This window comes from Manis javanica, chromosome 17 (genome assembly GCF_040802235.1).
Source record: "Manis javanica isolate MJ-LG chromosome 17, MJ_LKY, whole genome shotgun sequence".
NCBI lineage: Eukaryota > Metazoa > Chordata > Mammalia > Pholidota > Manidae > Manis > Manis javanica.
This window is the reverse complement of record NC_133172.1, coordinates 56,994,393-57,018,295: the sequence shown is the minus strand read 5'-3', so window position 1 is coordinate 57,018,295 and position 23,903 is coordinate 56,994,393. Positions and strand designations below refer to the sequence as shown.

The 23,903-nt window shown below is 45.4% G+C and overlaps 2 long non-coding RNA genes across 2 annotated transcripts in view; one reads left to right on the top strand and one right to left on the bottom strand.

Moving 5' to 3' along the window:
• LOC108392218 (uncharacterized) overlaps positions 1-13,197 on the top strand; it is a 53,722-nt gene extending 40,525 nt beyond the window's left edge. Inside the window, exons 3-4 of the long non-coding RNA XR_012126890.1 lie at positions 10,782-10,948; positions 12,896-13,197. This is a non-coding gene — a long non-coding RNA (uncharacterized lncRNA). The remainder of the gene's footprint in view (positions 1-10,781; positions 10,949-12,895) is intronic.
• On the bottom strand, positions 8,622-23,814 carry LOC140847178 (uncharacterized). Its single transcript, XR_012126886.1, has 3 exons — positions 22,523-23,814; positions 11,965-12,084; positions 8,622-9,878 (listed from the first exon to the last, which is right to left on the bottom strand). It is a non-coding gene; the product is annotated as an uncharacterized lncRNA (long non-coding RNA).
• Between the last annotated feature and the right edge of the window lie 89 nt (positions 23,815-23,903).

The following is a 23,903-nucleotide window of genomic DNA, read 5'->3' as shown; positions in this document are numbered from 1 at the left end:
TGGCGTATCTTCAGTCAGTTCTGTGTTCGTCCTTTGCTCTCAGCACCCAAGAGACCCAACTGAATGCTGCTGCTCTTCTTGGCTGTGAACCAGGCATAGGAGTTGGTGGACAAGGAGCTTAAAAAGTTTGATAAAGATTTAAACACAGCGCTCCCAAAAAATGCCCTTTATTTTTCCTTTTGAAGTAAACATGATTTGGCATTGCATCGTCATTCAATACATGTGCTGTGTAACTAGATGAACGTGCGTGGGGTTATCTTAAGCGATAAACAGACATAGAGAAAGAGCGGTCTGATTAATTAGTCTTTTTTTTTTTTTTCTACTTGGAGACATTTGAAGGATGCCCGTGGATGGGAGGTAGGGGGTTGTTTGGAAAAAGAATAGCAAAGTGTTATCAAAGTGAAAAATCTAGGGCAGGCTGGCAGAGCGCTGCTCAGGGAGAGAGATTGCACGGTAAACCGTACATATATAAGAACTGTAGTAGCACATTAGGTCAGCGAGCATGTGGAAAGACAGGTACAACTTTTCTAAAAAATACTTTGCCATGTCAAAGCCCTAAAATATTTATGCCTTTTAACCTATGTATGAGTCAGGTGGTTCTCCGGAGAAATAGAACCAATTATATATATACGTCATTGGATAATATTGCATGTGTGTGTATGTGTGTGTATGTACATGTGGGGAATTGGCTCATACAGTTATGGAGGCTGAGAAGCCCTTCAGTCTGACATCTGCAAGCTGGAGCTGCAGAATAATTGGTGACATAAATTCAATTCAGGTCCAAAAGCCTGAGAACCGGGGAGCCGACTGTGTAAACCCCACTCTGAGCGCAGATGAGGTGCGATGTCCCAGGTCAAACAGTAAGACAGGAGAATAAAGGGGGGGATTCTTTTCTTCCCCCTTCATTCCATTCAGGCGCTAATGGATTGGGAGAAGGCTACCTGTACTGAGGAGGGGCATCTACTTTACTGAGCCCACAGGTTCAAATGCTAATCTCATCCAGAAATATCCCCACAGACACCCAGAGAAAAGGTTTAATCTGGGCATCCCATGGCTAGTAAGTTGACAGATAAAATTAACCATCACCATGCCTAGTATCCCCACGTTTTTATACTTAGGGAACTTAACAAACTTTCAGCAAATATGTACAAGGATTAGAGATCAAAGTAACGTGTATATTCCTGGAAAATTGGGAAGGATTTTAATACCCCCAAATAAGCAAAATAATCAAATAAATTATTTTATATTCATGTGATTAAATTTTATGTGGCCAATACAGACATGCTTTCAAGGATTGTTCAGTGATTTGGGAGATATTGATGGTAGATTACGAAGTGAAAAGTTAAGTATAAAATGTAGATTCAATTTGATTCAGATTCCATTAAAAGCATCCTTTAGTTATTCATTTTGTATCTTTGCGTATATATTTTGTATATTTATTACAAAAAATTAACTTAGAGGAAATCTATTACCCCATTTCTCAGTAGTTACCTTTAATCCCTCCCCTTTTTTGTAATCTCCAAAGTTTCTGTAGTGAGCAAAAAATACTGTCATAATAAAAAAAAGAGAGAAAAAGTAAATAGGATTTATAAATATCCTAAAGAAGCCAAACTTTAGAATCCTGCTCATTTTTCTTTAGCATAATCTTTTTTTCAAAGTATTGTTGGACCTGTCTCCCAAAGGGGAGATTCAGGTGAGCAGCCGTAAGGGTCAGGAAACAGTGCTTTGATATGTGGCCTTTGACCCCAAGGACAGAATAGTGAAGGAGACAGCCAGGTGGACATGGCGGGTGGAGATCTGTGGCCTCAATGAGTGACAGCTGTCAGAGGACAACACTGAGTGAGCGTGACGCATTACAGCATCTGCTATCACTTTTGACTTTTGAGAGTGTTTCTTTGAACATTAAAAGTGATTGACAACCAGAAGTACCCAACATCCTGACCTTAATATCTTCGCTATTTTCTCTCTATTTCTGCGCCCCTCCCACCTCTGTGCGCCTCATGCGTCTGTGCTGACCATTGGCTCACCTTGCCCTCAGGCCCGCAGAGTTGCCTCCCTATGGGACAGGGACCTAGGGCCCTGCCATGCCAACATCCTGTTTCCCTCACTCACAATGCCAGAGCGTTAGAGAGAGAGGGAACACCATCTCACCCAGCATGGCAATTTCCGGGGTCCAGGAGACTGAGGCCATGTGGACACGTCAAAAGACATCAGAACTGTAATCAGAAGATCATGGTTTGAATCTCTTTCTACCTCCTTAGAAACTCCATGGCCTCGAATAGGTATTTTACCTTTTCTGAATTTCAGTTTCTTCACTTATAACCAAAAGAGAAAAATATGCATTTTAGTGGCTTATTGTGAGAATGGAATAAGTCTATGAGCAGCAGTAATAATGAGGGCTGTAATTGTTTTCTATTGCTGTGTAACAAACTTCACAGCTTAAAAGAATGCCCACCTATCATATCATAGCTCTGTAGGTCAGAAGTCTGCGTGAGCTTAGTTGGGCTCTAAGTGGAGGGGCTCATCAAGGCCGAAATCAAGGTGTCAGTGAGCTCGAACAGGGTGCTCTGTTTTCAAGTTCATTTAAATTGTTGGCAATTAATTTGTCTGCAGTTCTTCTCCTGGAGAATGCCCACATTCCTTGTCCCGTGCCCCCCTCAGTCTTTAAGCCAATAACATCAGGTCATCTTTCTTGTGCTTTGAGTACCTCTAACTTACCCCTTCTGCTTCCAGCTGAAGAAAACCCTTTGTTTTCAAAGGATTTGTGGAGATTAGAGAAGATGGTGGGTGTCCATCACTTGGAATGGGGCCTGGCATTTTGTAGATGATTGATCAAAGTTAACTTTTGGAACAAATACAATATACCTGATATACAGAAGGTTCTAAAGTGACGTGTGTGCGATAGATGAGTGAGTGAGTACATGAATGTATGAGTGAATGATCAAATGGGGGAAATAAACCACAATGAAATTAGGAGCTCCTATTTTGGAGGGAAGGGCAATCAGCAAGGGACATCTCCAGCAGCAAGGGGACATTCTGATGTGAATTCCATCAATCCACATGAAGTAAGGATTCAATTAATACAGCTACCAAATAAGGTTGAATTCGTCCTGCAGTGTGAGAGCACCTGGGATGTGTTGTCTGGCTTCTCTGCCCAGAACTCATCCAGCTCCAAGGTCCCAGGAAGTCTGACTGGCAATCAGAGCCAAGGGAGGAAAATTCTGTCTCTAAGCGTCTTCCCCCTTAAGCTTTGAATTGTTTCTGAGATCTTTATGTTTCTCCAGCACAGGCTTTGTGCTGGGCACCCAGATCCCTGCTCACCAGAGAGAGGTGCAAGGAGGCACAGGTTCTGGCTGGAGGGCATTTGGTGCTCAGGCCCACATGTTTTTATCTGGGTAGTTAATCTGAGCATCATCGAATCATTATTAGCAGCTCTAATATCTCAAGACAACCCAGGTACCAGACAGAAACAGAACAAAGATGAAACCTGGTGTCTGATGGATGGAGGTGTGCCTGGTACACTTACAAGGACCCCTGACTTCCGGGTCTCCTCCAAAGGGAGTTTATAACTTCCTGAAAATGCTTTAGCATTGGGTTTTAATGAAACATTTAATATGCACCATGCAAATTTATTGATACCGCCATGGGGAAAAATATGAATCTTGTATTTGGACATCTCCAGCTCAGATGACTCATCTTTTCACAGGGTTTATTAATGGGGCCTTGGGTCACCCCCTGCCAAGTTTGAACAGCACTGCGGGAGCTGAGGGTGGGGCTCATCCTGGATGGGAAAGTCACTGGCTCAGAGCAGCTGTATTCATTTCTGTCTCTCAGACTCAGTACTTAGACTGAGGATGGAGGAAGAACAAGCTGTTGAAATGAATACGAAGCTCTTATAAATGGACCCGCTTATCATAGGATCTATTTTTCTGATCATCTGTCCCCCTTCCTTTTAGCATGACTGCTCTAAATTTCTGATCTTTGAGAAGGATGAGAGAGAAAAGTATTTTGAGGAAATAGCTGCTTAAGGGGCAAGATCATACCACCTGCCTGACCCAGGATGGTTGGAAATCTCATTAAGTTGACATTGTTGAAAATTCTGGAAGAATAGGGAATTTGGTAATTCAGATTTTTTCATTAACTGCAGATCTGTCACAAACTCTTGTGGGTTCCAACTTTATCATCAAACTGTGTTCTTCATATAGGTATTGTTTCCTACCTTATTAAAGGAGAATTGGGTAAAACCCTTTCTCTGGTGAGTAGGGATTAGAAAATGTCCTTGGCTCTTCTTAGCACCAATAGTCACTGAGCAAGACAATGGTTCTAGAGAGGTGGTTCTCAATGGGATGATTATGCTGGCCTATTCTAAGGGACTTTGGCATTATCTGGAGACATTGGGTGTTACAACTGAGGGGGTTGGGGGCTGCTACTGGCATCCTGAATATATGTCTACAACTCACAGGGTAGCTTCCACCACAAAGAATTATCTGACTCCAAATGTCAGTAGTGCTGAGGTTTAGAAACCCTGATAAAGCAATGGAAGAGAGTCAGCAACACAGGTCAGTACATTAGGTGATCATCTAGAAGGAGCGATTGACCACAAATAAAACAGTCTTTGATAGAAGAATCTGATGGGGACTCTGCCACCAACCAGCTGTGTGGCCTTGACCAAGTTAATGTATTGAACATACTGAGTTCCCTTATTTACTCATTCGTTTGGCCAGCTTCATGAAGAAGGGCATGCTCTAATCTAGGCACAGAAAACAAGTGATATGCACAAAGGTTCAATGCAGGAAAGAGCCAGTATCCAAGGAAGGACAGATCAACTAGAAAATAATCTACAAAAGGGAGGCAAAAGCAGAGACCCTTCTGGGCATTCTAGACCTTAGTAAGCTGTACGTTAATTCTAGGAGGTATAATGAGCTGTTTCAAACAGTGAGTGATACAGTTTACGCTTTAATCCCAGTTTATTAGACACTATCTTACCTTGATCACCATGCAGGCCTTAAAGGCATCTGTTGGGTGACAAAGTTTGCTCCTTGCTGCTGTAATTAGGAGACCTGATCTGAGGGAAGGGAAAACTCTGGGGGCAAGAGGTCATTGTGTGGTCCCAGGAAAAGAAGATGGAAGAGATAGAAAATAGCCTGGCAATTCCTCAATTGAATGTTGTGTTGTCCAATGACTCAGCAATTCTGCTGCAACGTATATACCCAAGAGAAATGGAACTACATGTCTACACAACAACTGGAACACAACTGTTCAGAACAGTGTTGTTCATAATGGTCAGTGGAAGCCACCCAGATGTCGCTCCACACCTGAATGAATAAGCAGAAGGTGGTATATCCATACAATGGAATATTACTCAGCCATAAAAGGAATGAAGCACTGATACATGCCACAATGTGGATGAACTTTGAAAACATTATGCTAAGTGAAAGAGGACAGCCATAAAAGACCACATTTTGTATGATTCTTTCTATATGAAATGTCCAAAATGGGCAAATATATAGAGACAGAATTGGTGGCTGCTGAGGGCTGGGGGGAGAGGAAGTGGAGAGGTGCTTCTCATGGGCACAGGTTTTGAGGGGAGGTGATGAAAATACCCTGGAATTGGTTAGTGGTATATAATCTGGTGAATATGTTTTTAAAAAATACTGAATTGTACCCTTTTGAGGGTTGATTTATATGGTATCTGAGGGATGCTTTGGGCAAGGGGATTCCCTTCTTTAGAGAAGCCAAAAAGCTTTCTTCTTGGTGACCTCGCCTCTCTTCAATGTCAGAAGAATGTGACCTTTGACCTCATGGATGCAAGAGGAAGGAGACTCAGGTCAACAAAACATTGACAATGCAGCAGGTTTTTCAGTGGAAAGGATGTGGTACATCTTCAAGCAGATGGCTTCCCTGGGTAGCAGTCAATGGACCGAGGGGGTGTCATGGTGCTTCTTTTACTTAGAAACTTAGCTTTCAGTACACATATAAGTGTGACTTCTGGTAAAGCCAAAAACAAAGAGAACATTCTTTTGTGCTGATGAGAAATGGAAGGAAAAAAGCAAAACACAAAAAAGACCCAGGAACGCATAACTCATTAACATTCGATACCAAATTCTTGTGTCATTTTGGGGGCAGGGTGCATTTTAATCTGGCTTTAATGATGCTGACAAATAATGAGCATGCTTCTGTCCTCGAAGGAGTGCTCAAGGCTGGAGCAGAAGTTGGCCTTCCTTACTGGATCCTGAGACAAGGAAATTCCTTCCGGCCCCAGGGGCCGCCCGAGGAACACACTTGCTTATGTTCACAGCCATATCTAATTTCCAAAGTCGCAGACTTTTTATCCATCCTTCCCTTTGTTCATATGATAAACCATTTGCTACTATACTTACTTGGAGGTAGGAAGAGCAGATTCCATTCCGGCCCTCACAGAGCTCACAGGCATAGGGAGAAAAAGACAAATATATAGGGATAAGCTGTGAAAGGGTAGCCAAAGGGTGGGGTGGACAGCATCATGAGGTGGGCACACGAGTAAGAGGCCAGCCGCCTTTTGTGGGGGCCCCCATAAGCTGTGCTGAGAGTGTGAGAAAGCAAAGCAAGTGCCTTAGAACATGATTTCCTTTTCTTACAGGCAAGCATCATGAGAAGCCTGCACTAGAATTTAAGGACCTGCGGGCACTGAGATTGCTCAAGGCTTAGGTTAGACCTCAAGTGCCAGCATTCAGTAACCAAGTGGCTTTTGTGGCTCCGTGCCCTCACTGGGACCCCTCCACTGACCCTGACTTCCCATCAGGGGAGAGGCAAGAAGACGGGCATGTTTCCCAGGTCTGGCCCTCCTTCCCACACCCTGCGCGGTGGCCCAGCTCCCCGTGGGAGGACGTTCACCGCCCCCTCCCTCTGGCTCCTCACCCCACAGTCCCGCCCCCCACAGCCCTGGGTGCCTCGGCCAGCCCGGGAGGCTCCACTGCCCAAGCTACTGCCCCGCCATGTCCTCCTTTCCCAGGCTCTGCTGCCCCTGCCTCCTGGCAGGTGGCCCTTCATGGTTGACCAACAGTGGGTCTGGGAATTTTTTCTTCCTCACAGGCAAAGGCAGGCCAAGCCATGGTCTCCCTCGCCAGCCCCAGGGCCTGCTGGCTCAGAGGCCAGAAGGAGCTGCCAGGCCATCCCATCTGAAAAACCAGCTTGTGACCTGCTAAAGGCACCAATTTAATACAGGGGTCACTGTGAGAGGAGCGGGAGAGAACCCCGCAGACTGCGTCATCCTTCCAGAACTTTTCCCATCACTTCCCACTTCAACCCGAAGAGAACCTGGCTAATTAATTTTGTGTGTGCACAACAGTTGGGGGAAAAGGTCACTTTGGTATGTGATTTTCTTTCTCTTTCTAAGCCACAGAACTTCCTCCAAGGAGCAAGCATTAACCTCCGGTTCTCAGAAGCGAAACAAGCTAAGTCACACTTTTCTATGAATTCCCTCAGTACACCGGCGATTAGTAATAATGGCAGTAGCTGTATCTGCCGGCTGAGTGCAGGTGTTAGCCTCCTCACAGATCTTGCGTGTGATGGAGACTCCAGAGGTCCCGGGAGCCCGTATCACATCAGCCATGGTAAGGAAGATATGCAGTGGGGCCTCGGGAGAAGAGGACAGGCTGAGGTCAGGAGGGTCACCATCTGGTCCTAGTCCTGCCAACCGCACTGTGGCTTATGCAAGACCTTTCTCCTCTCAGAGGAAAACCCAAAGGACTGCACAAAGAGTGATTAGCTGCAATGATAAAATACATGCTGGTGGAGGATTTGATTGAATCTAGCTGTTTCTACAACCAGTGATAACCCAGCAGGTGTACCAATGCCTCCCGGGGCCTCCCCACATGGAATGAAGAAGGAAACCAAGTGGCACTTATGGCTGCCATGTACCAGATACTGTGTGGGCCACTGCCACATGCTTTGAAGTAGAAATAGCTCTGAGAAATATACTCACATAGAACCGTAGATGTCTAGGGTGGCAGTTGGTGGTGCTTTGACACAGCTCTGATGTTTTACAGAGGAGGAACAGGAGCCCCGGAAGCCAGTGCAGCCCTCAAGTCCCCCTGAACAGGTCCCCAAGGGTCAGCTAAGACCTTACGTGTCAACTCCCTTAGGACAATGAGGAAAGCCCGGTCTCTGATTCTGCCGTCAATAACCATTCCTTAACCCTGTAAGTTACGGAAGGGTATCCGGGCATAACAACTTCATAGCAGGGAACTTCAAAACGTGGCAGAGCGCCCTGACCCAGCCCTGTTGCTCTTTTTCCCATTGCAGTGTCTCTGCTGTCTGTTCCTGCGTGGCACCAACATGTGCGCCACTCTGAGCTCTGGCTGCATGTTCCCGGGCTCTCTACTCCTGCCCTGTCATTGGTTTACATGGCTTTTCTCTTCCGGATTTCTGGTTGCATGACATAAGCATTTATGTTAAAAAAAAAACCTGTATGGACAAGAGTTTTGCAATAAGGATACTTGCCATGAGGGTATATCACTCTGAAGAATTAGGTGGTCAGCCAATTTGATTTTTATTTCTAATAGCTGGAGGAAATCCGTACTGTGCAGACTCACAGGAGCATGCATCCTGTTGGGGAGTCCTCCTGTATCAGGTGAGCACATGCATCCCTAAACTGGGCTCAACGAGACACACCTTTAAACCCTCCAGAGACTGTTCCATTTCATCCATATAGGCTCATTCTCATGGGGCAATGTGGGGGCCAGGAAGAATGAGCCCTAGCAAAGTGGACTTCTCTGTGAGGCGCTCCACCACCAGGAAGTTGAGTAAAGTTCCCTGAAGTTTTTAAGAGAAATGCCTTCCTCAAGTGATACTGAACAATCACAGCACATCTCATATGTAGTAGGTTCCCCTAGAATTCTGAATAGATACCAGCGAGGGAAAAGCTAATATTCCATAAGATGATTCACTTCTGAGAAATAAAACCATAAAATGCATTAAGTGCTGAGGTATATGCACGACAGCAGTTTGCTTTCCTGCTCAGACTCCCAAGCCCACTTCTTACTCAAAGCAGGAGGAAACTGACATGGTCCCCTGTGGCCATCAGCAAGCTGCTGTGCAGATATCCTAAGGGATCACTGTCACTGTGTCTAAGAGGCAAAGGTGTGTTTATGCCTTGAACATAGTGCAAAAATGTCCCAGAAGCTGTTGCCTTAATGTCCTTTCACATGTCCCCTGGGGCTACTAAGAAGTGTTGGACTCTGTATATAAAAGTGGAGAGAATGGATGAGCAGGTGGGTGGATGGACAGGCAGATGGAAAGATAAATGATGAAGAACAGGATTTTTTTAATCCCGTTATCCACCCAGCTAGCACAAAGCTTGACCTATAACAAGCTTTCAATATGACCTGATCCTTAGCGAGCTCTGTGATGGGTCAGCTGCTCACTGCCCTTTCAGGATGGCTTGGAAGGACTCAGACTCATCTGCCATACTTTGATATTTGTTCTTTCATCAAAACCTGGGGGTTCAGAAGTCTTATAGGTGTCTGCATGCATCAGGGAAGCACATGGCTAAGTATTTGGGGTTATTCGGGGATCTCTGCCACTCCAGGGCATTTTCTGATGACCCCGCCATTAGCGGGGTGAGACCCAAGAGCAGGTGGGGGGCCAGTGAAGCAAGCTCTCCTTCTTCTAAGACTGTCGTGAGATAGTCTATAGAGGACGATCCCAAGACTCTCGAACGCCCCCAGTTCCTTGCTCAAGTTACTCTCTCTGTCAGGCCTGAGGTGTCCCCATAGCTCTAATCAGCCCCAGCTACAACAGACACTCACAAGGTGCTGTTGACACTCACAAGGTGTGGCTTCGTGGAGGAATAGTAGATGACACATCCATTATTTTCAAGTGCATTAACTTCAGAGCCCCTAGTTCATAGAAAAATGGTGCAAATTAGGACCAAAAAAGTCTATTGTTCATGCTTCATTTCACAGAGAAGTCTAGTCCTTCCTGGGTACAAGCTTCTGTTTGAATCACCTGAGCAGGTGCTACTTTAAGGCGATGTGAGGCTATGGTTACACGGAGCTCTTCTCCATCCTTTATAGAGGAAAAGGTCTTCAAATGTTGTATCTCCATCATGCTTTGTACCTTGGGGTGTTTTTTCTCCCTCTTGGCCAAAGCCTTTCTATAAAGTAGTCTGAACTTCCTACTTTCTTTCTGTGATAGAATTTGAATCTATTCCACAAACTTTTCCATAAGACCAGCCTAGAGGTTCTGTGCTGGTTTGAGGCAGCGTGAAACAGGACATAGAGATTAAACATAAGAATCTCGGCTCAAGATGCCCACAGAATCAGGATGGAGCTAGATAAGTAAAAAAGGCAACCACAGAAGTCTAGCAGGAGGCATCCTTGTGAAGTAAGGGTTCTGGATCTTGTTTTTGAAGGTGGTGGTGGTCACATGCATCTACACATGTACTAAAATCGCCTATTACTTCTTTAACTGCATGTGGATCTACAGTTGTCTCCATTTGGCAAAAATTTTTAAATGCATGTATGATTACAATGTACAATCTACAAATGCTACCAGTGGGCCCTTCAAGCACAGAGTGGAAATACACCCCCCTTCGATTAGGGAGGTGATATGAGTCAGCCAGGATGAAGGGTGAGGCATGGACAAGGGCAGGTGGTGTGGACAGCATCTACCACTCCCTCCCCTGCAGACTTCTACTGCTGCCTCTGTGGCCTTGAGCCATTTCTTGTAGACCTGAAAGAATGTCTGTTTTAATCTGAAACAGTTAACCCTTCTCCCTCTCTCTTTTACATGTCATTTAGTTACTGAAGAGACTGGAACATTTGTCTTACAGAAGTTGCCATAATCTGGCTTTGAATTACAGCTTCTTCATGGGGTTGTATTTCTCAGTCCCCTGTATTCCTGTGAAACCATCACCACCATCATCACCCTCACATTACTCTCAAATCATCGCAATGTTGTTGGAAAGGTAAGGATGTGAGCAATAGGGGGCTGGGTTCTAGAAATCGAATTCCTCTATTACATAACTTTAAACCAAACCTCTAAATAGACAGCGATCTCATGTTAGTGCCCACGTTTGGGGAGCAATTCCAGTACAAAGAAAATGCACCGACTTGTGCAATAGCCAAGGAGGACTGGCACTGCAGCTACATTCAGCCCAGGGAGTTTCTGGAAACAGACTTTTCTGATGGTAAATTACAATAAAGTCGGTGGGCGTTACATTAATGACTAGACTCTTAGTCACCTCAAGGGAACTGAAATCAGATGACACAAGGATGGTGGAGGGAGGCAAGATATTAGCAATCCTGATTGCAAACGTGAGTGTAATTTCAGGGGCATTTTTATAATTGCTTTTATGTTTTGACTAAATGCCTCACATAATCCTGGGCTACAGGGTGGGAGGCAGGAATGAAGTGAGGAAATTCATGGTTATTTATCTGACTTGATATCTGTGTTGTGAGAAGGCCAGGACAGGGGATATGCTTCCTCATTACACGAAACACATTTAAACTCTCCACTTTGCAGTTCACCCTGTGCCCTTTAGTACTTAAAAATAAACTGCAAACTGACCAGTGCATATTTGTGTGTAGCAAACACCAATGTGAGGAGAGTTAAGGAAATTTCAAAAATACCAGAGACATTTTTTAAAAGGGGGGAAGGATTAAGTGCAAAAGCTGTGTGTCAGTTGCATCTGCCACATAACTCCTTCTCCACCTGACTGTAAAACAGGATGCCGCGGATCATTGCCCCCTAACGTGCCAATAAGACAGCCTTATGAACACAGTTGAACCTGACATCTTTAAACACCCATGACCGCTGGAGCTCAGAGAGCACTAGGTCTGGAAAGTTCAGGGCACCTAATTTTCCCTCAAACTTTCCCCTTTCGGTCATTTGTTCTTTTGTGTGTGATTGAAACAAACATCGGAATGTAATAATAATGATGATTTCATGGCAGAAACAGTGTTCTTAGACCAAAGGACTCACACTGTACACATAAAATGTTTCATCTGGTCCACTAGTCGACACCCATCCAAGATTTCTGATGCTCCATGCTGGTGAGAGATGTTTTCAGGATGGTTATGAAGATGGCCCGCTTACCAGTGCCTGCAATGATATGATATGATGTACAATATACAATACTCTGTTATGCTGTATAATGTAATGCTACATTATATGACACCACACTGCATTATATTACAGTAAAGTATTACGGTATACATTTTGTCTTTTTCTCTCTGTCTTCCTCTTCCAATGGATAATAAAGGAAAGAGTTAAGAGTGAATTTTGCAGCCAAGCCTGGATTCATACCTTGTGCCACACACCAGCCTAGTGTAGTGACCTTGGGCAACCTCGCCAACACTTCTGTACCTTAGCTTCCTCCTCATTCAGATGGAAAGAACAGCAGCACATGCCTCGTGGGAGTGCAAGACCCAGTGAGTTAGCATGGGTGAGCAGCACGTAGGTGTCGACTACAAGTCAAGTCATCGTTTGAGGCAGGCTTCATAGCACCCTGATCACATTTAGAGAGGCTCGGAGAATTCCCCTGCATCCCTGCACACCCCGTTTCTGCATCTAAGTCTGAGTCAGTCAGCATATTTCATCCCTTTGTCACAAGGATTGGCTCAACCCACCCCAGACCAATACCACCCAAACCATGACTTTGATTTGTCTTGTGGGGACTCAGTCTGACTCTCATTGGACCTACCCTGGGGGGATTTAGAACTGGAGCCAGTACGACCATGTAGTCACGTGGGGAACCCTTGTCTGGAGTCCACACAGTAGGAAACCAGGACAGCTACTGGAAGGATACCAGTTTCAATGACATCATACGACTCCTGCCCCCCATCCAGGCCTGAAACCAGCTGTGCCGGTCCTTTTTGATCACGTGAACCAGTAAGTTTCCTTTTTCTTTCAGCCAGTTGAGGCTGCAGTTTTTTCACCTACAACTTAAACAGAGCTGATTGGTACTCTGTCATATACTGAAGACCAAGACATAAAGAGCATAGGAAGAACCCTTCAGAGATCACACCGCAAGTGAGTAACAGCACCCCACCGTGAACCCCGCTCTGTCTGATCACTATACCATGCTATTGACCAAAGCTCCAGAAAGTTCCAGAAAAGAGGACAGGCCACAGCTGTGGGGATCCCCGCACGGCACTTCTGGAGGCAGTAGCATTGTGTGTTAACAACTAATCTTTATTAAATGCTTGTTCGATGCCTGTTGTTACACTCCGAGCTTCATGGGCAACCTTGCATCGGAGCTTTGCCTCAGAGAATGAGCAGGATTTGGGCATGTGGAAATGGGGATGAGCTGACATTCTTTTTTGAAGATTACAAAACATTGTGCATGTGCCTTGAAGCCCTGGGGAGGCATCTGTGACTCAAACTGGAACAGGGCCCTCTATAGCAGCCGTCTGTGCTGGAACACAGAAAGCATGCCTCGCTCACACCCAGGTATCTACTGCATCCCTCTGTTCATCCAAAATTTCATCCGAGCAAGATTTATCAATTTCCTTCTTGGTCCCAGGCCCACACATCTCAACCATGTTTTCCACCCAACTCTACCTCGGGGAAACATAGGCTAATTAGCGAACAAGAGAAGCACCCAGTAATTGAGGGATGGGCCGACTGGACTAGTGAGAGGTGAATGTACATCATGTTGCAACGGCGGCCAGCCACCCTACTCCTGTCAAAGGCATGTTTTCTGGGACACTTGGCAGGACATTCTGTATGGATTAGAACTTCAACAGACAAGGTGAGAAATCTGAGTGTTCAGCTAGTCGCTTTCATTTAATGAACATTTATTGAGCAGCCCCTGTGTGCCAAGCACCGTAGTAGGCAATGGAAATGGAAAGGTGGGAGGCTGGTCCAGGTTTCGAGGCTGGCACCGGGCAGGTGGGGAGCTAATATGGTACCAGGAGGACTCTAAGGGAGCAAGCACGGAGATGGGCACCTAGCCTGTCTTTGCAGCACGTGGCCACAAGGACTCAGAGGAAAGCTGAAACATGAAGAAAGTCAAAATTAGCCAGGATTTAGGACAGAGGGCGGGGAAGGTGGAGAAGGGCGGAGTGCCAGGGGAGCGGAATTGGCAAAGAGTCTGGAGAAGGAAAGCGACTGGGCCCTGTCTAGGGCTAACTGCAACTTTAAGGCAGGAACATAAAAGACAGAAGAAGGGAAGCCATTTCTGGGATGCACTAGGCCCCATCCGTGGGAATGGTGGGTGTGGAGACCACACCCTGACACACACTAGCATTTGGGGTCCAGGGGACAGAAGGGTGGACAAAGACCTACCTGCCCATCACGAGCACAAAAACCCTCTCTAGCTTTGACCCAGGGGGAGACTGAGGCCCTGCTTGGTCATCTGACCTGCCCAGGTCTCACCCCTGGGGCAGAACAGGATTCACACCCACATGGGCCTGGTGCCAAGGTGCAGCATCTCCTGGTCGTGTCTCCTGGCCCAGCACCCCTCAGACATCCATGCTCCACTCCCTCTCTGCTCTGCTACCAAAGGCTCTCAAAGCACTCAGAACCCAAAGCCCCAGCATCCCCTGGTCTGGAGGTGCAGGAGGGCTTGGCTCTGTCATTCTGACCCCACCATACTGCCTCTGTCCTTTTGACCCAAAAGGTATTTTGACTTTGTCATTATGACCTGTCCACACACTATAAAAACTCAGCCTATCAGCTTCTGTCTGTGTGTCTGGGTGTCTGGTCCATGCCTTCCTACCCTATGTGCAGTTTCAAAGGCCTGAGAACATCCCCTCCATGCAATCTGGAATTTTCTTAACCTCTCCCTGCAGTCTAGTCCATCTGTGGCCTGAAAAATGAGGTGGTGGAGTAAGACCGGGTCGGAAGGTGAATCAGCAGGCTCTCCAAGCAGATGCACCTTCTTCCACCCCAGTTGGCCAGCACCCCCATTGCTTGCCCCTGGTCTTCAGGGCTTCGTGGCACCCGGTGTGCACAGTGTCACTGGCCTGAGAGTCCCTGTCATTCCTCCAAAGCCCTGATGGTCTCGGGCTGAGTCTGAAACAGCCAGCACCAAGCTCTCAGCTGGACACAGGCTGCAGACAGCAGGTCATAAATAACAATAACTCACAGGCTCCTTCCCGCTCTCCTTCCCAGGTTTCTCTGAAAGGGGTGAGATGGGAGTCATGCAGGGCAGATTCTGCAAAAGCCTGCACATTTAGGTCCTTTTAAGAGAGACCAGGGGGAACCAGGTGCAGCTCGAAAGTGGACACTAGCAACTCTCGACTCTTCTGCTCAAGAAAAATGACTTAGGGCCTCCCGGCTTCAAACTGACATCAGGAAATGGCAGGAAAGTTGGTGATGCAAACAAGAGAAGAGTCAGGGAGAAAAAAGCAAATCTCAAAGATGCCTTTATACATACACAGAACTCTTCTGCTTAGTTTTTCTAGGTCACATATATTTTTTATTATTTCTCTGAGGTCCCAACTTTGGACAACTACTGTATGTTTCGACAGGGCAAAGGTGGAACATTAAACAATTATCTAAGTAATCTGTCCTCTTTGATAGAAAGCTTTGCCTATAGCATGAAATATAGTTATTTTAGAATTGATTAGAAGGAGGTGTATAGGACATGCAGATGGACTAATTTAGTATAAAATTACCCCAATTACCAAATAAGCCAATTCAGGTTTTGTTTTGCATTTTTCACCTTTATTGGGAGTATGAATGACAAATAGAAATTGTGTATATTTAAGGTGTACAATGTGACATATACATTGTGAAATGATCAACACAGCTAGTTAAAAAAATCTGTCGCCTTACCTAGTTACTAGTGTATGTGTGTGTGTGTGTGTGTGTGTGTGTGTGTGTGTAAGAACACTTCAACTCTACTCTCTTAGCAAGTTACAAGTATGTAATGCAGTATCATTAACCGTAGTTATGCTGGACAGTGTATCCCCAGGACTTACTCACTTTCCATGTGTGAGACTCCGTGCTCTGACCACATCTCCCCATTTCCCCCACTCCCAGCTCCTGACACCCACCATTCTGCTCCCTACTTCTAGGAGAGGGGATCACTCATTACCTGCCCTGTGTCTGCCTTATTTCACTCAGCACAATGCCCTCCAGGCTCAGGCATGTTGTAGCAAATAGCAGCGTTTCCTTCTCTTTCAAGGCTGCCTAATATTCTGCTGTCTATAGATGCGCCACCTTGTTTTCTGGTCCCCTGTGGACAGGCACTCAGGGTGTTCCCGTATCCCGGCCATGAAGAATAATGCTGAAGTGAATTCGTGAGTACAATCATCTCCGCAAGGCACTGACTTCAGGTCCCTGGGTTGTATGTACCCAGAAGTGATCATATGGTAGTTCTATTTTTTACTCTTTGTGAAAAACGTCCACATTGTCTTCCACAATGGCTGTACATCTTCATTTCCAAATGCACAAGGATTAGAGAAAGGGTTCCTTTTTCCATGCCTTTTGCCAAATTTGTTATCTTCTTTTTTTTTTTTTTTTTGATCCTAGCCATCCTAACAGGGTGGATATGGGAGGATATCTCATTTTGGGTTTTCCCAGAGTAGTGACAAGGCCCATTCAATTTTAAATGTCCATCAGGGGACTTGAATAATCGAGCGGGTCCCTCTCTATAATGATCAAGGAAGGACAGTCTCTAGTGGGATCCGTGGAGCCTCCCTCCTTCCAGTGTGGCCGTCAACAGGTCCGGGACAGCAGGAAATGCAGGAGAGCGCTGACCTTTTGTGGAGCTCCGTGGCCTCGCATGTAGGAAGACGCTTCACAGGTGTGATCGTCTCATGCTGACAATCTCTCCCATTTTGTAGATGAGGGGCCTGCTTCGGAGGGGTTAAGTCATATAAAAAGTACATCAACTTCATTTGCAGCTGGCACGAAGCGGGGAAGCAAATCAAAACTAGTCAGTGGCACATTCTAGATCTAAAGAGATTTAGACAAGCAGAGAATGGGCTGAATCTAATGAGATGGAGCCTACTGGGGATTGTTCTATGTTTCTGTGCTTGGGTTTAAAAACATAAGCGCACAAATAGAGGATGGAGGAAATGTGAGAAGAAAAGGCCTGGGGCCGCACACCATGAATCACCAGTGTTAGGTGTCTGCTGGAGGGACTCCTGAAATCACGGTCTGTGTGGGGAGCAGACAGACTGTGGCTTGAGGAGGCAGAGGGCTGTGCTTGCTCTGTGATGAAAGGCTCACACCTGGGGACCTGAACTCTTATGGTGGCAGGTGACAGGGTCGGGGAGCAGTGTAAAAGCCTCCCAGAACTCTCCACCTGGGAGTCAGCAGGCAAGAAGCAGAGACACTTGAAATGCAGGCAGATGTAGAAATGCGAACAGCACGGACTTTGTTTATAATGAAAACAAAAGTCAGGGAGAGGGTGTCATAATAGTTGTCTTCTACTCCCCAGAGACCCTGAGACATGTAAGAACTCATGACACATGGCCTTGCAAGTGTATGAAATCAGGACTCACATATAGAAGAAGGGGATATGCCTTCATACTAGACAATCAAATGCACTAAAAGCTTCCCTTACAACCTCAAGAACTATGGGAGAGTAGACAGAGAGAGTGGAAGGTAAACTTAAGGTAGTGAGCACCCTGTCCCTGGAGGTGATCAAGTACATGCAGTTGGAGCCATACTTGGACTTGTGTGGCACTAGGCACTTTGGTTTCTGTGAACCTTTTCTTCTGTAAAAGAATGCCAACTATTATTTTAAGACTGTGTTGGTGTAATGGCAGGTATCATCCATGCTAGATTATATTTGCTTCTTTTCCGGTGCTTTTAAAATAAATGAAGGTGTTTTCCTGGGCCCCTAACAGTGGGGCCCCAGGCACAGTGTCTGCTGTGCCCAGTAAAATCAGGCCTGTGTGGTGCTGACTCGCGTGCCAGACTGTTGGAAAGTAGAATCTGATGGTACATTGGTGGGCGGGAGGGTATTAAGGCCCGATCTCTAAAATTCCACCAGTCTGTGGTTCTATTAGGTGAATTCGGCCAAAACATAGAGAAGGGCCCCACACTGCTTTTGGAGATTGTCAAGGTGGGGGTGCCGCAAGGAGCTCAAGTGGAAGAACTCTATGGTCCATGCTGTGATTCCACTCGGTAAACAGGGTACACGCAGACCCCGGTTACTATAGATGCTGACAGCTGAGGCCAAGATTAGGGGGGTGCTGGGGCATGAGCCATCATTGTTCTTTGACAGCCACCTCTTTCTATCTTATTCCAATGTTTGTATTCAACTAAACACATGTAGCACTCTTATAAAATAACTAAATAAAAACAAAACATTGAAAGGTCTCTAAGTCAGACTTGAATTTTTATTAGGGCAGGGGGTGGGGGGGACATCAGCTAGTCCAATTCTCTGTTCCCGTCTGATCGGGAACACTGTCGCAGTGGATGAGGCTGTGAGGTTGTCACTGGTCATATTTGGTGTTTTCAGGAAATGGAACAGCAAGTGAGAAAGCTCAGCAAAACCCATTATGCAACCTAGAACGAAGCTGTAAAACAGGGCCCCCAGGGGTCCCTCAGGGGTCCTTTGCTCAGGCCCCAGCCCATCAAATTCAGAAATCATCCGCATCACTGAACTCCTCCTGGGAATCACTCAAGTTTTTAAGTTTGGTCTATGTGTTCTAGAACTTTCCATTTCCCAGGTTTGAGTGGCTGCTAAATGCCTGTGGAACAGGACCTAGGATTCGCCCATCTCCAGGGGTAGGAAGGAAAGAGATCAAAATTGATGGAGCTGGATCACCAAACAGCCTGTCCTCTGAGCTACGTGCATGAAAGACACAGCCTGAATACCCTCAGCTGCGGTGTCAGGTGCCTTTTTGTATATTCCTGCTTTTTAAAAAATCGGTTCCGATTTCAGCATAGTAAACATCTTTGAAGAACGAAGTGCTTTCGAGGCAAATTTCCTCATCGGTATAAGCTGTGAATAGCGTCGAAAGGGGCGACGAAGGAGGGACAAACCCTTCACAGTCCCCCACTGAAGGACGTGAGCAACCTGAGGGGATGGCTTGCCTGGAGAAAGTAAGCCCTGGGGTCTGTGGAGGTGGAATGGCAACCTGGGAAAAGCAGTCTCCTCATTTTGTTATCTTCCACCGCTGCTGGAAACTAAAAGTCCTCTCATTCAAATGTTCGCATCTGCACAAAACCATCTATCAAACACCTCCTGTCTGCCAGGCCGGAGAGGGTGTCTTTTTTTCTGCCGAATAAAGGGAGTATAGCTGGAGAAAACTTTGGGAGCCCTTCCCAAGAATTCTCACTTGAGAAAACATCTGGGTTTTTCACATCTCTTGTGCAAAACAACACAAGTATTTTATTAAATGACAGGTATTGTGTTCTGACGTAGGACTCTAGGGAGACCAATACGGGCAAACCCCCCAATGGGCAGTGTGATTGATTCGCCACCATAGTCCTTCACCAGGAATGGATGATGAGTTACAGGTCTGCTCTGAAACCACAGTCCACGTCGAGGTCATCCACTGGGTAGCTGAGTGTGTGATGATCCCCTTCTTTTCCCCACTGCACCCCAGGCATATACCCCCCTCTAAACAATACCCCCCCATAGAAATTTACAAGTCCCACTTGTCCATATTTTTCTTCCTCCCCAATGATAGCTCCCCTTTTACAGCCTTGCTTCTCTGAAACCAAATGTGAGTTGGTCTCCAACTGTACCGGAAAATCAAAATTTATTGTACATATGTTTGTGTTCCACTTAATAAAAAAACCTATATTTTAAGATAAACTTTGTTAGTAATTCATGAGGTAAGTGACTATTTATGCTAATCAGGCAGAAATATGTTCTCAAGCATAATGCATTACATAAATTTGAATGCAAAATGTTCAATTATGAAGTAAATACAGGTAATGCAAATAATAAATTACCTCTAATAAAAATTATAAAAGATGTGTCTTCAAAGAGAGAGCGGCTCTAACTTACAACTGTGAATTGCTTAAAGAGAAAAGAATTAATAAATGCTGAATTACTCTGATGATTATTTAGCACATAATTCACCTATTCATAACGACTCCTAATCAGGCTGTTGTTTCACATTCTCCAATGTGAAGCAAGACTATTTCCTCAGCAATTTTACCCTTATCAGATTATCTCGTCTGATTCTATTAATTTTCCTCCATGAATCTGCTAACAGTGACTTGTGATTTTCTTACCTTGCTAACTAAAGACTGTTAAAAGGATTTATCCACCCCTAGACCTAAGAACATTATATGCCTTATCACTCAGTTACTCCGAACAACTCTTGTCTCAAATCAATTTCGTTGGTTCCATAGTGAAATTTAGTGGACACTGGTTAGTTCTGCACCATAAAATCAGCTCCTGGATAAACAAAGAGTTCAGAGTCTACACTTGGTGAATCGTGTTCTTTTTAGATTATAGATATCTGATTCCAACATGATGTACTTGAGTTGCTATATAGCTCACAATCAGGAAAAATACATCATTGTTAGCTTTTTAATCACTGTAATTTGGACACGAACAGGTTTTGGACTTTCTGTGTGCTTTTTTTGTTTCTGCTTGAAGTTATTACGTCTGGACTGACATGAAACTACAACTGTGTGATGTTACTGTTTCACAATCTTCTACATGATTCGACCCATGCCCTCCCCCCCCACAACCCAGATTCTTCTATAAATATTCACTGCTTTCAAAAACTTTAATACTACTGGTTTGAATTGGTCAGTAATGACAAATAAATGGTTTCTAAATTACTCTGTATTGTTCTACAGAGATTACTAGAGTATATATAGCAAAGATATATTAAGCAGTGAGAAAACACAGTTAATATTGTATTTGGATTAGTTTGGCTTGGATAGAAGTGAAACAAACAATGTTAGCAAAGAAGTCTAAAGAAATGTGGCCTGCTGTAATTGTAGAGAATCAAAGACCTGAATGGTACTAATTAAAATGAGAGAGCTCATTGTTATAAAAGAAATACCACTAACAGAGGACTGTAAATGTTTAGACACCCCTGTGAATCACTAAATAATAAAGTAAAAAGGACAAAAATGAGAATTAAGTTATAAGTCTGAGAGCGCTGGTGGTACACATCTAAAAAATAATCTGATCCTCTTTTTCCGAGAGAAAATGGGAGACCATAAAAGACTCTGCAATAAGAAAGAAAAATACCATGGCTTGACAGCAGTGCACAAAAATAAACCATAAAAAATGTGCAGATAATAATACATTTAGCTGCCCAAACATGGGCATTTAATTTCTAGAAATGACATATAATTGCAACAATTAGGTGCACGCCCGGCCATGAATCTATACCTCCCATCCCCACCCCGGGGTCTCTGTCATTAGCGAACTTTATTTATAAATGTTGTTTGTTTATAAATACAATAGTTTCAGTGATCCTGGCCAAAAATACTTTCATGAGAGGCAGGGATCATATCTTACGGCTTTTAACAAAAATGTGATCCTGAAGGATTAAAAAAAAAACAATTATCATAGACAAAAAATGAATTAATTCTTCCTAAATACACTTAAATTCAAGTTTACATGAAAAATACAAACTTCGGACTTTTGTAGCTAATGATTTAAAAAGACCTAGAAAACTATTGCCATGGACAATGTTAAATGACATAATATGTTCATGTAATTTAAGCAGTGGATTTTCCTCTGAATACATAAACTACAATCCCCTAACTTCATTTCTAGATAAGGGGAGGAATGCAAAGGAACTTTGTTAGGTTGCCATAATCTTCACTCTTCCTCAGACTGATAATGGACGCTTCATTCCATCCCTACAAAGTACTCCATAAAACCAAAACTACCCTTACAAACAGCTTTTCTGCAGCAATGATAAAAAGAAAAAGTGCTTTTCTGGAAAGTCACAACAGCATTGGCCTTTGGGGGTTATGATGTGCTTACAAACCTTCTGGGGAGTCTCTCTCATTAGGGACTGCCCAGTCTGCTGAAATTGAGGGCTGCTCAGCGCCGGAGAAATTAACCCAAATCTAATCTGGTGTATGAAGCCAATGAGTGACACCTAAGGTCTCATTATAAACAGTAAAGTATGCAGGGTGGGTGAGAGCTTTCTGAAGTGCCGTGTTCAAGAAGCTGGCTTAATATATGACTAAGTGTCAGAAGTCAGGTTTTCTGAGAATTACTTTTCAGATAAACAACTTTATAGCACTGTACTTAATCTTACTGACTAGAGACATCTCATTTATCACTGAATTACAAGTAACTTTAATTCTATTGGTATTGCCATAAAGCCCGTTGAAAATCCATCTTGGTACTTTTAAAAGGTTTGGGGCCCTGTTACATGGGAAGAACTTGCATCAGCCTCTCAGTAGAATTACACTCCGGAAGTCTTCTGTGTCCCTGGCCTCTTTGTCCACAATCAAGGGGAGCAGTGGGGAAAATGAGTCCCGCATCTGCCAGCACTGTTCTTAGCCCCTTACCTACCAGGTCGGGCTCTCCCACTGAAATCACACTAACAAACTTTCTGTGTCTCTTTCCTCCTCCCACCTCGGGAAACCAGCTGCTTTTCACTCCAACAAAACTGGACGCAAATCAATTTTAACTGACCTTTGCCGAAAGGTGGCGCTGTTGAGGTAAAAACCAACTCGCTCCAACAACAGTTTTCACTCTTCGATCCTTCTGCAGGCTTTTCAGAATTTTTTTTAAAGCGCCCTCCAGAGTTCCACACCCCTCCCCCCGCCATAAAGTAAAGTAAATATGATTAACAGCAAATGCATTTCATTAATTGGAGGAATCCACAATCCCCGTGTCCAAGCAGGAGGGCTGGTTGTCCAAACGCCGGGTCGGCTGCGAGCGCTCTTGCTACCAGCCTCCCCTACCCCCCAAATAAATCTCGGCTTCTCCGACTTGCCTATCGCTTTAAAATCTTAGAAACAGAGTTGTCGGTTCTTTCTTTTCCCCTTTCTTGTTCTCTCTTTCCTTTTTCTTTCTTGCATACGCTTTAAAAGAATCGATCAGGAGAATTGAACGGTTATTAGCATCTGCCACGGGGAGGTGGAAAAGCAGCCCCCCCACCCCGCGCCCGACTCTGGGTTTCCGGGCTTGTCCGAGAAACTGCTGTTTAAAAGTTAACCCTTCGAGGGAAGCTAGTGAAGGCTGGGGTGTGTTTTTTCCCCCTTGTTCCTCGCCACGATCAAGTCCGAAAAAATTAAGTGAAACGTGCAAGTGCAAAGGGCGCGCGGGACCCTGATAAACAGGAGTCAGATTTCATGAGGGTGGGTGAGCGTGTGTGCGTGTGCGTGTGTGAGTGTGCGTGTGAGAGAGAGACAGAGAGAGAAGCAGGGAGGGAGGGATAGGAGAAAATCTCCAGGGCCAAACCCGGGCCAGAATCGGAAGCCGGAGGGCTGAGCCCGGCTGACAGGACCCAGAGCTTTCCCGGAGTTAACTTGCGGAGGCGCTGGCTCCCCCCAAGGGCACGGGACGCCAGCGGGCGGCCAGTCCCCGCGCGTAAAGGCCCCTGGACAACTTATTCACCTCCTTTAAAGAGAGTGATAAAACGGGCTTCCTCGCTCGGCGGACCCCGAACAGCCACTGCGGGCGCGCGGCTGGGCGGCGTCCTGCGCTCAGTCCGGATCCTTGCACCCCGCGCGCGGACACCGGGGCCAGGGACAAAGAGTTGGGTCAAGTTTGAGCTCCGGGCACAGCCAACCTCGGGGGAATAAAGCCCCCTGGGCAGACACCTGGATGCCGAAGGTAGAGCGAGGAGAAAGCTGCCAAGCCAATGCCCATCCCGGAGTTGGGGGCAGGCAGCGGAGGGGAGCCAGTCCAAACCCCTCAGAGTGAGGGGAGCCGGCTGGGGCTCCGCAAGGCAGGCCTCTCTTGGGCTCCGAAGTAAAGCAAACCGGGGTCCTCCCGGGTTTCCGCAGCCCCTCTGGAAAACTCCTTCCCCGCTTGCACCAAACTTTGCTCCTGGCTTTGCTCCCTCCCG